The sequence below is a fragment of the Colobus angolensis genome, unplaced genomic scaffold, assembly GCF_000951035.1.
Source record: "Colobus angolensis palliatus isolate OR3802 unplaced genomic scaffold, Cang.pa_1.0 Scaffold2, whole genome shotgun sequence".
In the NCBI taxonomy this organism is placed as follows: domain Eukaryota; kingdom Metazoa; phylum Chordata; class Mammalia; order Primates; family Cercopithecidae; genus Colobus; species Colobus angolensis.
In genome coordinates this window covers 24,521,339-24,535,811 of record NW_012115154.1, presented here as the reverse complement: position 1 = coordinate 24,535,811, position 14,473 = coordinate 24,521,339, and the positions used below count along the sequence as shown (strand labels likewise).

The window sequence follows — 14,473 nt, the reverse complement described above, 5'->3', positions numbered from 1 at the left end:
TTAGTAATAGTAATACCTGATGTGAGTGGGTAGGACCATGGTAGAGCTAAAATACTGGTTAACAGAGCGTGGAGGAGGGGAATGAGTTAAGAAGTCAGACACTGTGAGATCTCTTTCTCCTTGGCAGGTGGGAGTAGCCCATGGCTTTACACTCCTCCATGGTGGCTCACTGAGAAATGGTGAGACTGGGATGGGCAGTCAGTGTCCTTGCCTGAACCCCATCTGTGCCGGTTTATGGCCTGTCAAGATGCTGGTTTATTTTAATGTAAATGCAGCCTCCCATCCCCTAAATGAAGATCAACTTCAGTTTTCAGCCTTAATGTCTTGAGAGAGAGACTTCTCTGTGAGAGTAAGTGCAGCGCCATAAACTAATTCCAGCTGAACTCCATTTCCCACTTCATCTGCATGAGCCAAGTCCTCATCCTGGAGCTTTTTATGACAGTTTACACCATGTTGCATAAATTGAGAATCTCGTCGAAATAATCCCTTTCTATCCTCACTGCTTCTACTCTTTAAATATCTGATGATGTTTGTCTTGTCTTCACTTAGTCCGTGATTAGGAAAGCTGTACACACTTAGCGTCCTTAATCTTTCTTCCTAAATCAATCCTTGAAACCAGCCCCTTAATATTGTTGTTACTCTGTTCTTCTCTGAACCTCTTCCAAATTGTCTCTCTTTCTTGTATTGAGCTGCCGGGCCTGAGTAAGCTGAAAGCGCGGTTGTAATGCGTACAGACTCACTAATGCACCCTTGCAGCATGCTAATACTTTGGCCCAAGTCTCCTAAGATTGTCTTCTCTCCCTCCTCCTCCATTTCTCTCTGGAGGTATAAGCCAGATTCTCTGCTCTCTGCTGACTCTATTTTGTCATGCAGGATTATTGCTTTTTAATGATCTCCCCAGCGTGTTAGAGAACGGAATGCAAACCGGGAGGAGAAGAAAGCTCGGACTGTGAAAGGAGGTGTGCGTTACTTCCTTCCCAGTCCTAAGAGTCAGTGCCCCTTGTCTCTTTCCCTCACAATAACTGTATTTTACATGAATCTCTCCCTTTAAGCTTCCCCATGAGTTTTCATATAAGATCCTGACCGTCACTGCATAAAATAGAGAGGCAACATCTGATGTCCCATTTTATAGGTGTTGCAACCTGAGGCTCAGAAAGACAGGAAGTCAACTGCTCAGGCCACTGCGCGTCACTTGAACTTCTTCCCATTTCATAAATCTGTTCTTATGCTCCCTTCTTAAGTGAAACCTTAAAATAATTCCTGTAATACTTGGGTAGACACATTCCCAGTTTGGCAACCTTTTATCTTCTCTTATTTGTCCTCTTGTTGCGGGCTTTCTGCACAGCTATAATAGACATGACTTATTTATATGTTGTAAATGCTAGGATGAGTTACCAAGCAAGCTTTTAGGACAGTCTGTCAGCTTTGTTCTGATTAGTTCTAATGCATGACTGGTGCTAGTTTCAAGTCCCAAAATATCTAACTGCAAAACTCTGCTTTTTATATGAAGAACTGTTAGGGGTGGTGCCACAGTTTGAATGTCCCCTCCAAAACTTTTGCTGAAATTTAATCCCCCTTGTGGCAGTATTGACAGATGGGGCCTTAAAGAGGTGATTGCATCATGAGGGTTCTGCCCTTGGGAATGGATTAATCTGTTCATAGGTTGATGGATGAATGGGTTAACCTGGGAGTGGGAACTGGTGGCTTTGTAAGAAGAGGAAGAAAGACCTGAGCGAGCACACTCAGCCCCCAAGTTGTGTGATGCCCTGGGCCACCTCTGGATTCTGCAGAGACCTCCCACCAGCAACAAGGCCCTCATCAGATGTGGCCCCTTGACCTAGGACTCCTGAGCCTCCATAACGGTAAGAAATAAACTCCTTTTCTTTACAAGTTACTGTTTCAGGTATTCTGTTATAAGCGACAGAAAATGAACTAAGACAGGTGGGAAGAAAGAGTGAAGCGCAGGGCAGCCTTATCTGGCTGCATCGTTGAACACTGTATAAGCCTGGGAGCATCATTCTCACAGATTCCAATGTGAATGGCCTCCCCTGCAGTTCTGTAGTGCACCTCTACGTCAGAGACCCCGGCAGGGGTTAGGGTGTTCTGTGCAGCCTGCACCTCCACATCACAGACCCTGGCAGGCGTGAGGCTGTTCTGTGCAGCCTGCAACTCCATGTCGGAGGTCCCGACAGGAGCGAGAGTGCTCTGTACAGCCTGCACCTCCATATCAAAGACCATGGCAGGGGCAAGGGTGCTCTATACAGTCTGCACCTTCACATCAGAGACGCCAGCAGGGGCAAGGGTGTTCTGTGCAGCCTTCACCTCCATGTCAGAGACCCTGGTGGGGACGAGGGTGAGGGTGTTGCCAGCTGCAGAAGTGGGGAACTGTTGTGCCCAACGGCTTCATCACCCCCCATGCCTACAGGGAGGGGTTCAATGTAGCATTTGAGATAATTTCCAAACCAGCTTCCATTCATGCTTTAAGCCTTGCCTTCCTTCATTTCCCACGCCAAACCTGTAGAATTCCCAAATCTCCTCCTTTGGCTCCGAACTTGCTTCTCTCCCCACCCAGTGCGGCCCGTTCCTGAGACATCTCCCCCACTCCAGAGTGAGGTGCTTCCTCCTCTGTGCCCTTACCTGTTTGCAGGTGCGTGATTGCCTGACCACATGGATCAGTAGTGAATTCCCAGTTGGGCTGTGAGTTCTGAGGGGACTGGGCTCTTGGTTCAGTTGCTTCTTTCCAGCCCTTTACACAGGTTGCGTGCATGGCCAGCACTCAGTTTGTTGAATGAATGTTTGAAAAGACAATATTCTCTATTCTTCATTCATCTCTCTTATCCGTGATCCAGATTCACAAAATGGATTCTTAGGGAAATAAAGCAACGACCAAAGGCTATCACAAGAAAAGTTTACTCAAAAACGATCCGTTCAATGAAACATGAAGTGTCTAATACATGCCCATTCTATGGTAATGTTTTTTAATAAAAACCTTTGTTCTTGCTTTCCAGGAGTTTGGAAAGGCAAGGCCAGCATGCGCTACAGGAAAACCGGGTTGGTGTTAACCTTGTTGGTCAATGGCACTGCCTGGAGACTTCCCAAGGGCTGCCATTTGGTTAGGCTTATTGAGAGAGACAGAAAAATAGGAGTAAAAGGCTTCACAATTTTAAGCATCTTGAGGAAGAGTGCTGCGTAAGGGGCTGAATGATGCCCCCAACCCCCCAAAATTAGTCCACTTGGAGCCCATGAATGGGACCTCATTTGGGCAAAAGGGCCTTCGCAGATGTAATTAAGGACCTCAAGATGAGATCATCCTGGACTAATCAGGTAGGCCCGAGACCCCATGACACGGACAGGGACACAGGGAGAGTTCCACTTGACAGTGGAGGAAGGGACTGGAGGGATGCATCTGTGCCCAAGGAACACCAAGGATTGCCAGCAGCTCCCAGGAGGAGACGGGATGGAGCAGACACTCTCCAGAGCCTTCGGAAGGAACCAACTCTGATACCGGATTTCTGTCCTGCAGAACTAGGAGAAAATGCGTTTCTGTTTGAAGTTACCAAGTTTGTGGTCATTTGTGACAGCAGCCCCAGGAGATGAACACAGGGTGGCTCCATGCCAGGCCAGGAGGGCAGGAGGCCGGGGCTCTGTGTGCTCCAGGGCTCACTCAGGCTCACTCTGGGCATTCAGTGTAGTGTTTGGGGCGCCTGGCGATGCTGGGTGTGAGGAGACGTGGTCTGTGCCTTCTGGCCCATCACATAATTTGCTTGGGGTGCTGATATCAACCACAGGCAATTTAATTCTAGCCTGGAATGGAGCTGGGAAGGGTGCACCTTCCTGGCAAAGGCAGCTTCGTCCAAAGCCTGCGCCTCGGAGGCTGAGCATGGCAGGCCGGGATGTTTTCACACGGCCACTCTAGAAAGAGCGGAAATGCAGACGCTTTCCTCCTTTACAAGTTTTGGTTGCTTTGACTTTTGGTGTGTCTGAGAGGCTATAACTCAAGTAGCTGTTCTCCACCTTTGGTTAGATCCTGGAGTCTCTGGTAGGTTGTGGTCAATGGTGCTGCACGGAGGCTTCCCAGAGGCCGCCATTTTGGTAGGCTCATTGAGAGAGGTAGAAGAAATAGGAGCAAAAGGCTGCACAGGAGAGAGACAAGCAGCTTCTGCCTTCAAATTACTGTGGTTTTTATTTGACCTGTTGGAAGTTCTGGGGTTTCTATAAAGGATAAAAACTCCCTTTGGCACAGTTTAGATCAGAAAAGTCCTGACTCTGGCCCCTTCAGTTTATGACCTGAGGAGCCTGAGGGCCTGAGGGCAGCCAGTGGCCGGAACACACGGGCTCTTTAGCTGGGGAGGGACTTGAACCCAGGTATTCTGATGCGAGGACTCTCCCACCACATGCAGCACAGCACTGCTTGCGTTGTTTGGTTTCGTATTGCTTTGGAATTAGTCCAACTCTCACCGTTGATGTGAATAAACAGACATGCATCTTTTCAGTTTGCACAACTTCAATCATAAATGAGTATTTATTAGTGTGAAGACATGCCCAGGTCCTGGAACACTCAACACGTGTAGAGCCGGGTGAGTGCCATTATCCAAACGAATCACATTTTGTGGATGAAGAAGCTCCACTCATTTCACGCTCCTGTAGAAAACAAACCAGAGCCTGTTTTTCTTCGTAGCAGCTGGAAGTCAGTTGGTCTTGATTCATTATTCATTGTATTTTTTTAGATTACTCATTTCATTATTTTATGAAGGATAGGATTTATTTAACTGTGATTGCTATGATAAATATCCCCCCGCTCTCTCTAAGGTACCATTTCTCCTAATCAATACATCAAGATCTTGCGGTGAGACTGGGATAGCGTGGGATATTTGGGAAGAAATTCTGATGGAGTTTTAGAACATGAAGCGAGATTGGAAATACAAGTTCTGATTGGGAAGATGTTGCGAATCCTGCAGACGAGTAAAGACTCCGAGAGATACAAACCATGCAAGAGGTGGTCAACCAGGCAGCTCAGCGGCAGCCCTGAGTGCAGGCCGTGAGTGGTGCCTATGTGCAGGTCCGAGGCGGAGGCAGTTTGGGTGCGGAAGAGGGATACAGAGGAGTCAGCGATAGGATCTGGCTTTAAAGGGACTTGCAGCATCACGAATGAGCTAGGACATAATTACGATTAGGGTGCAAGTCAAAACGTGGCAAGTTTCATGGAAGAGATAAAAATACAGTGGGAGCTCAGTAGGGGAGTGATCACTTCTACGTGGAGGATAAGAGCGCCTCTGTGGAGGACAGGCATTGACCTACGTCTTTATTATTACTTCCAGAAGCCAGTGAATTTTGTAATCTTAATTTTCTAGATGCCTCAAAGCATGGAGTATACTTAACTTCCCCAGAGCTTAACTTAAAAAGAAAAAACTCCATGCACATGACCCAGGCAGGCCAGCAGCTGGCACATGCCACCCTTTCCTGGCCCTCTCTGGCAGTGCTGAGTTCAGAGAAGGTTATGCTTTCTGTTTTTTGAGCTCAGAAAAGGTTATGCTTTCTGTTTCTTCACAAGAAAACTGGAGTGGGGGGGTGGGTGGGAGGAAGGACAAAAAACGTCAGTGCACTGTGCTGCTTAACAACCCCCTGTCTTTTTCATTCCTCTGCTGCTTCCCCAGCTACAGAGAAAACACAGGGATGATTGCTAAGAACTTAGAAGGAGAAAAAATAAAAAAAGGAAGAAAACCTACCAGAGCTATCTCAGAAATGAGATCATCTTTTCATGTGTGCACTTTAATGATCTCTTTCACTTGAAGCAATTGTAAAGGCCATAATTACTGTTATTCCTGATATTCTAATGCCAAATTGTCAACCAAAGGCACTGGGGGAATAAACGGGGCGCTGCTGTTTGATGATCTCACGTGTGATAGGACGCTGCTGATAAGACAGATTAGGACCATTGTAGAGTTTGATCAGGTAGCCAAGAAATATGTCAGCAGCTTACTGCATTCACGTGTGTGTTTGCGCCACGCCGAGTTCTTCCCCCTGGAAAATAAAAGCAATTTGCAGAAGTGCATGTGGCTTAGTCCGGTGGAGCAGCTTCACCCGGTGAACACCGCAGGCGTTCTGGAAGGCTGTGTTGCAGGAGGCGAGTATCAGAGGTTTCTCCCTGCAGCCAGCGAGGCTGCGGCTCTGCCTCGCAGCTGTGGAAATGCTAAGCAGGTAATTAACAAATCACAAGGCACAGGTGTGCCAGGTGAAGTTTGGTAAATTGCTTTTGATCTAAATTGAGATGCTTTGGGGATTTAACTTCTTAGACAAAAAGGGCATAAATAAATAATCAGGATTTTAAGGTTGGAACTTGCAAGCAAGCTCGAAAATGTCTTAATGCACCGAGGAGGTGAAGCAGTGAGACTGTTTGAGGCCAGCCCTGGATGTTGTCTACTGTGCCGTGATGTTCACGCACCTGATTTGCTCAGAAAGGCAGCTTGGCCAATGTCACACAAGTTTGGAAGCTGCACATTTTGTGAGGAGCTCAAAATGCCTCCAGTTTTCGTTTTCGTATCATAAGAAAAAAAGGGGAAGACGAGCACGGGCCACATGGCCAGCCCTGTTCCCTGGACAGGGCAGCGGTGGACCCGGGATTGTGGTTCCTAAACCAGGTTCCTGTGGTTCCGAGGAGGAGAGATGCTCCCAGGACACCTGCATACGATGCAGAATCTCTGAGCTGTGCCACCAGCCAGCACCTATGGCTTCACTAAACCCCACACAAAACAAGGCCTTGTGTGTGAGAGAAGAGAGACCTCTCAGCTCTTGGAGGTGGGCGCTTTCTCCATCACCTTTCTCTTGTGTCCACCTGGCAAAAGGAACAGGTGTGCCGGGAAGTCCCTCTTTGTCCTTTCAGACCCATATGCTGACATTCCACGTCCAGTCTGGGCCCTGCAGGCTGGTCTCTATGGACGCCACCCTCCAGGGCTCTGGCCTTCAGTTGGGTTTGGGCAATGGAAGTCACTGGTGTAAGATCAGAAGGGGGTAAGGGGAGAGGCTGGGGCCTTTATTTCCTGGCTACTTTCCTGCCAGGTCATGTTTGGATGGGGTCTTATTTCTCTGCCTGCGGGCTGTGGGTTTGGGTAATCACTCTTTTCCCCCATCTCTTAGGGCTAGGGTTTGTGAAGGCCTCCCACAGTGTGACTCCGGGTGCCTTAGTCCCCTGCTGAATTCCAGGTCCTGCTGTGCCTCTGCAGGGTCTGTGTACGCTCTGCTCTGTGGCCCCTCTGAGCATGCAGTCTCATCATCACTGTCATAAATTGTCGTAGAAAAGTCCTAGATCCCAGAGTTTGCAATGGTCTTCTTCGCACCAGTTAGAAAACACACCACCTTTGGAAAGGATTAACCTCTTGTGGTTCAGGTACATTGGATCTGATGTAATGCAGGAGTGGACAGCGGTGGTTTCTGTTGTTTGTTTGTTTTTTTTTTTTTTAGATTTTTTCCTTATTTATTAGATGTATTCATGAGTCCATGCAGCAGGAAGTGGAGCCATCACAGGGTACAAAGTGGGGACAAGTGCAGCATCGTGAGCGTGTACAGAGGGAAGTTGACAGCAGGGAGAGGCTTTGCTGAGGAAGTGGCATTTGGAAGAGGAAGAATGAGGTAAATGAGGGGGGTGAAGAGCAATAGGGGCAGTTTATGCAAAAGCTGGGGGTGCAGGATGCTGCCAAGCTGGAGGAAGGAGGCCAGAGGGACTGATCGCGGCCTTGGGGGATGGGATGTGAGGTCAGTGGGGGCTTATGAAGAAGCAGGAGAAGGGGTCTGGAATCTCTTTGGAGGGTCACAGAGAGCCGCGGGAGGGTTTCGGGTGCAGGAGTGACCCAGTCAGATGGGTGGCAGATCAGACACTGGCTGTCGTGTGGGAATGGGCTGCAGAGTGTGGTCCATCCTACACACCCAGGAGCTACTTACAGGTGGGAAGCGGCGATGTCTTGGATGGGGGTGGGAGAAGGGCCGAGGCATATGTGTGGAGTGTGGAAAAAGCATAGGCGCAGGGGAAAGCCCGATGGGATGTTGGTAGCAGCTTGCATTTGATTTGGGGGATGAAGTGGAAAGTGTGTCAAGGAGTGTGCCCTGGTTTTTGGTGTGTGCAGCTGGTGGTACTGAGACAGGGACCCGGACCCTCAAGGAGGCCAGGGTGCAGGGGCATTGCCGCCTGGGTGTTGAGCCATCAGGACCCATGGAGGGGCCGGCAGCTGGACCTGCTGGTCTAGAAGGGAGGGCTGTTGGGACCTCAGCTTGGGTTTGGGAGGCATCGGTGTCGATTTCCTCACTGACATTTCCACTGGGCAAGTGCCAGGGACCCTTAAGGATCTCATCGTTTAGTCAGTAATGATTTTTGAACATGAAATAATCAGGCAGAAATATGACCCAACAAGCCTGCTATCACGTAGGCAGCGTGGAAAGCAGCTGTTAGGGGAAGCCAGGAGAGGAGGATGCTCCATGAGCCAGTGGTTCGACGGCTTCCCTCTTGGGCGTCTAAGGGACCTAGTGCCCCATCTGAGCCTGCCCGTTCTCCTTCCCTCTTCCCTAACTCTGGCGGGGCAGGGTGGAGGTGTCCGTAGAGGCTTCCTCTTCTTTTGTCTTCTAGGCCAGGCACCAAGCCCACCCTGCATCCATTCCCAGGGAGCAGCCATGGGCACAGGAGTGACTGCAGAAGTGAGTCAGATTGGAGCCCTGTGAGGTCTACACCCAGGTGACCAGGCATGGGCTAAGAGTCCAGGGCCAGAGAAGGAAGGGGCATAAGTGAGGGGCAAGCAAGTAGGTGCTGAGCACCCCGACACGCAGGTGGCTTGGCACCCCAACATGCAGGTGCTCAGCACCCCAAGATGCAGGTGGCTTGGCACCCTGACACACAGGTGGCTTGGCACCCCGACATGCAGATTGGCATGAGAAACCCATTCCTGTTAGGGGAAACCTGGAGAAGCCAGTGAAGGACACTGTGACTAGCGAACAGCTTCTCACATGCTTTCTTCACCCGGTGGCTGATTGGCCCCGGGAAGTGGATGGAGCTGAGCGGCCCCAGGAGGCTGGAGGCAGGAGCAGATGCGGGAGGCACTGCTTCTCCTCTCTCTGGGACTCAATTATCTGCACAGGGTGTTTCCTTCTTGTTAAAAGTGCCACTGTCCACCAGTCAGTGACTCCTCAAGAAATCTCTGAAAGTGTCACTGCAAAGAGGCAACTTCCACAGGGACCAACGGATGCGACTGGGGAGATGTGGCCACAGAGCAAGTGTGAACAGAATCTCTACAGTGGACACTCACACAGACTTCGTCTTTCCAGAGGTCGCCTGATAGTCATTCCTGACCAGTCTCTCAGCAGTGGCTCCTCTGAACTGAACACTTCTGTGCCTTATCCATCTCCGCTCAGTGTGGTCAAGAAGGCACCACTGTATTTTTTAATTTTTCATTTGTTTTTGAGACAGGGTCCCACTCTGTCACCCAGGCTGGAGTGCAGTGGCATGATCTCGGCTCACTGCAGCCTCTGCCTCCCAGGCTCAAGCGATCCTCCCACCTCAGCCTCTCAAGTTGCTGGGACTACAGGTGCACACCACTACGCTTGGCTGATTTTTGTATTTGTTTGTTTGTTGTTTTTAGATGGGAATTTGCCATGTTACCTAGGCTGGTCACGAACTCCTGTGCTCAAGCGATCTGCCTGCCTCAGCCTCCCAAAGTGCTGGGATTGGAGGCATGAGCCACCACGCACAGCCAGAAGGTCACAGCTTTATAGGCCACCACTTAAATGCACCTGGCAGCTTAATGTGCAAGAGAACTTTCCTGCAGCTCCTTTAAGTTTAACAATCCTTTGGCAAAATGAATAATACAAGCATGTTTCTTCTTCATATGCTTTGTTTTAGGAACATTAAAAAAAATACAGTTATTAAAAGCAGAAAGCAGTTATAGTTGTATGTTTTGTAACAAATACTGTGGCCTGACAGAATGAGCTTCTGACAAAGGCTTGTGCTTTCCAAGCGGGCCAGGTTCCAAAGTTGTCCGCAGAGTTGTCTCACGGGCTCATCCAGCCCATCATTCAAATATTTAAAGGCCCTACTAAGGGCCAAGTTACTTACTGTACATCTTTAAGGATGGGTTTAACTTATATATCTATTTCTTTTCAATCTCAGAATACTTTATATTGACTCCTAAAAGTATAGTACAGTGTATGTTTGTTTTGAGAATTTCATTACAATCCCTAAATTTATGTATCTCAAATGTACAGGGACTCATCGAATCAGACAGTGCTAATCTTCCTAAAACAGTGTCAAAAACAAGGGAATCAATCATGAACATGCTAAGCATGAGGATCTACTGTCACAAGACATGGCTGAGTTTATTTTTTCTTCCTTCTTACTACACTCATAGAACAGAGTTCTTTTGTTTGATTATGACCTGGGCAAATTTGCTGTATGATAAAAAAAAAAAAAAAAGTCATGTATGCATTTGATTCTCATCCAGATGCCCTTAGGATAAGAGGTTCATTTTCATCTTCTGTTTTCCAAATGAAGCTTTAAATCTAATTAGATCTTGAAAGAAAATAACTGCAATAGGGTTTCTGTAAGTAAAGGGCCCTCATTTAAATAATGCTCTTATTTGTTTATGTGATTTACAGTAAGTGATGAAACTCTTCATGGCCAGCACGCCGCTCACTACAGGGATCCTTTGCACAGAGCACTTTGAGTTAGTTATAAACCATTCCAGACACAGAAACATTCCATTGCTAGGACATTTCATAGTGTAACAGCATCTCCCAGTGCCTGGCATGGGCCTTCTCCATATCGAAGGCCCAGTGAATATTTGTAGAAGACATGAATTCACACCCATCCATTGCCCAGATGATAATTGAGTGGCTCTTCTTTTTTTTTTGAGACGGAGTCTGGCTCTGTCGCCCGGGCTGGAGCGCAGTTGAGTGCAGCGCCCGGATCTCAGCTCACTGCAAGCTCCGCCTCCCGGGTTTACGCCATTCTCCTGCCTCAGCCTCCCGAGTGGCTGGGACTACAGGCGCCCGCCACGTCGCCCGGCTAGTTTTTTGTATTTTTTTAGTAGAGACGGGGTTTCACCGTGTTAGCCGGGATGGTCTCGATCTCCTGACCTCGTGATCCGCCCGTCTCGGCCTCCCAAAGTGCTGGGATTTGAGTGGCTCTTCTATTAAGGGTTAGCGTTTTCATGTTAATTTAAAGTGGGGGAGTTTGAAGGGAGAAACGCTAATTTCAGACTCTAAAATAAAGACAAGTCTCCTATAGAATGAGGTCCCAGAGACTTTAAGACGTCTGTGTTGATAGGCATAGGGCTGCAGGAATTGAGAAGTGGTTGACGAGGGAGCGTCTGTTTCAGAACTGCTGTTTGCAGGTTGTGTTTGCTTGTTTGTTCCACAGCTGTTTTTGAAGGATCTTTCTACTCTTAATGGAATCAGGTACTTCACTCAGAGGCCCAAAGGTGTACCTTAGGCTGGATTTATGGCTCAATCCAGCATCCTAAAAGAAAATGTTTGCCTAAGCATTTTTTTTCATAAAAATATATATACTCATCGTCATAAATTCAGACTTCCATGGTATTTGCTTTGTGATAGAATCCCAATGTTAGGACAGTCTTACCAGGGACAGGACTAACGTGGAAACAGCTGGCTCCGCTGGCCCTGGCTGAACCGCGACGTGGATGGAGTGGCCTGTGAAGTGCTCTGAGTTCCTGATTCAAGGTTAGGGGAGATGGTGAAAAAGGCTGAGCACCTGTCAGTGCGTTAAAACCGTCAACCATCCCCAAACAGCTTTGGAATGAAGGCTTCCTACTCCTTAGGAATTCTGCCCTGGCTTCATTTCCTTTTAATTTTTTCCCCTACTTGGTGAACCCAAAGACACTTGCCCAGTGGACTCCCGCTCTGAGGGGATTTGTAAATATTTGACAGAGTCGAATTGAAGATCAAAAATAAAACCTGGCGCTGCTCTCCGATTTTCTCTGTGCTCCTTGCCTTCGGGGGATAGCATGATAATTAGGACAAAGGGATATTTGAGATTATGCCTTAAATAAACTGGGGCAGAACTTCTTTAAGCTTCACCAACTATTTTTATCTCTGAGGCAGAAGACACCAATTTCAGTGCTCAGCTTAACTTGACTTTGACACCATGTAAGAAAAATAAAGATGGGAGATGTTCGGCTCTGTGGGCCTCCAGGCCCAGTCAGAGGAAAGGACTTAAGGGTTGCCTCCAGCTCTGGGACACAAAACAGGAGCTGGGAGAACAAGGCAGGCTGTGTTCTGATCTTGGCTTGGGCCACCCAAACTCAAGATTTTCTTACCCTATCTGCTCAAAATTGAATGATTGGGATGAATGCAGTGGAAAGAACTGGCTGGGAATTAAAAAGCCCAGGCTTACGACTTCAGATCTGCTAGAATTTGCCAGCAACCTGTAGGAAAGCTCTCTCTCTTTCAGGCCTCAGTCTTGACAATTCCTTCTGCCTGTGAGAGCAGGTGGTGGTGACGTCTGACTCACTGCAGGGTCTACTGTCTGTGGGCTCTGAAGGTCTTGCTTGCACAACCAAACTTTCCTGGTGTGAAGGGGACGATGGTCTAGACAGGCAGGGTTTTCTGGGGATACCCCCCCATGGATTATTGATCACCTAACTAATAATAACCTGGTGATTTGAGCGCTTTTGTAGAGGTAGGTGAGAGGGATGGGTCTGGATTAAAGGACAATTTGGGATCAGCCCACAGGACAGAACTCTGAAGAGCTCAGGGACAAGCTGGCATGCTGGTCACATTATCAATTAATTACTTAATTGACAATTAATTAGTTATTAATAACAATACAATTATATTATTAATATATAAATTTATGTATTTATTAACATATAATTTAATGATTAATAATAAAATTAATGTATAAAGAACTATAATACAATTAATTAATTATTAGTTAATATAATCCAAAACACATACATTAATAGTTATGCATTCTATTACCTAATAATTAATTGTATTATACTTATTTATTAATGTACCATCAATTTTCACTTTCACATTCCTGACAATGTCAGGAATATTATCATTAATTATATTTTCTTATTAATTACTTATATTATTTGTTAATGTACCGTCAATTCTCACTTTCGGATTCCTGACAAAGAATGGGTCTAGTCCACGAACTCCCTTTGGGTACCTTGCTCTGCCGTGCTCGAATGGCTGACTCTGCGTTTCTTTGTGTGCACGTGAGCCGTCGCTTCTCTGCCATGTTGTGAGCCGCGTAAGTGAGTTAAAGGGATTGCTGCTCCTTAGTGGGGAGAATGGGTGGTTGTGAGGCTGTGGGCTGGGAGCTGGGCCTCTGGGAGCAAAGGCGCAGATGTCACACCAGCCAATCTCGATGGAGGCTTTCTTGTCATGGTGGCGTGTCTGGCGCTGTGTGGGTATTTTGGGACACACGAAATGCTGAGATTCAATTGGTAAGGACCTGGTCTCACTCTCAACACACTGGGGAGAGAAGGTAAAACATGATGTCAAGGAGGGCTTGGGGAAGTACTATCCAGAAAGTCACAAGGTGGGGGCTGCCACTGATTTCTCTCAGTGTGACGCAGAAACGTGACACGGCCTCTTCTGTTTCCCTCAGGGATGCCTCACCTTCTACACCAGCCTCGAATGTTTCACCTGCCTGCCTTCTCCATGCAGCCTCTCCTCTGTGCAGTCTCATAAGATGACCTGGCCTCCCTCCGGAGTGAACAGACATCAGGCAGTGCCACCTGACCCCTCCCTGGCATCCTCCCGACCTGTCCTCCTTCCCTCCTACCAGGGGTAGCTTGGCCACCTGCCTTTGCAGTGACCTTCCCTTATGGACACCTCTGCAAAATTTCTCTCTTTTTTGACACTTTTGACTAGACCAGAAGAGTTCAATCTCCAAATGCCTCTCCCTGCCCCCTGGTTTTCCATCACCCCACACTCTGTTTCTTTCCTCCCAGTCACACCAAATTTCTGAAGTAGCCTACCTGTGCTAGCCATCCCTTGCTCCTACACACTCCTCAGTCCCCCGGCATGGGTCTTCTGCCCCTAAGTCCCTGGACTGGCCTCCCAGTCTGAAGGTGTTTCTTGTCCTCACCAATCTGGTGGCTCCTGCCTCTTTCTGAGGCACTGAGATCCCCCTGCCACACCTCCTAGAGCTCCATCATGGGAGCTTCTGTTTTTTCCAGCAACTTCCTAGATGCAGATGGTCCTCATTCTTGCTGTTTCCTAGAAGCAGGTGGTCCTCAGGCTTCTCCAGTCTCCAGCCTTCTCTCAGCATTGGCTTTTCCAGGCTGTATGTTCCATACTGGTGCCTCCTGCGTCCTCACCTCATGCTTGGTCCCTCTCTTCGGCCTCAGGCCCACCTGTCTTCTGGAGAGAAATTGCATTTTGCACGTCCCACAAATATCTCAAACATGTCCCCAAATGAACTCATCCATTCTGAAGCTGCCTGTTTTAATGAATGGTGCAA

At 48.0% G+C, this 14,473-nt stretch overlaps 1 long non-coding RNA gene across 1 annotated transcript; it reads left to right on the top strand.

The window, feature by feature from the left end:
- The first annotated feature begins 3,244 nt into the window (after window positions 1-3,244).
- LOC105511371 lies at window positions 3,245-10,842 on the top strand. Its single transcript, XR_001001712.1, has 3 exons — window positions 3,245-4,577; window positions 7,479-7,626; window positions 9,621-10,842. It is a non-coding gene; the product is annotated as an uncharacterized LOC105511371 (long non-coding RNA).
- Window positions 10,843-14,473: the final 3,631 nt, after the last annotated feature.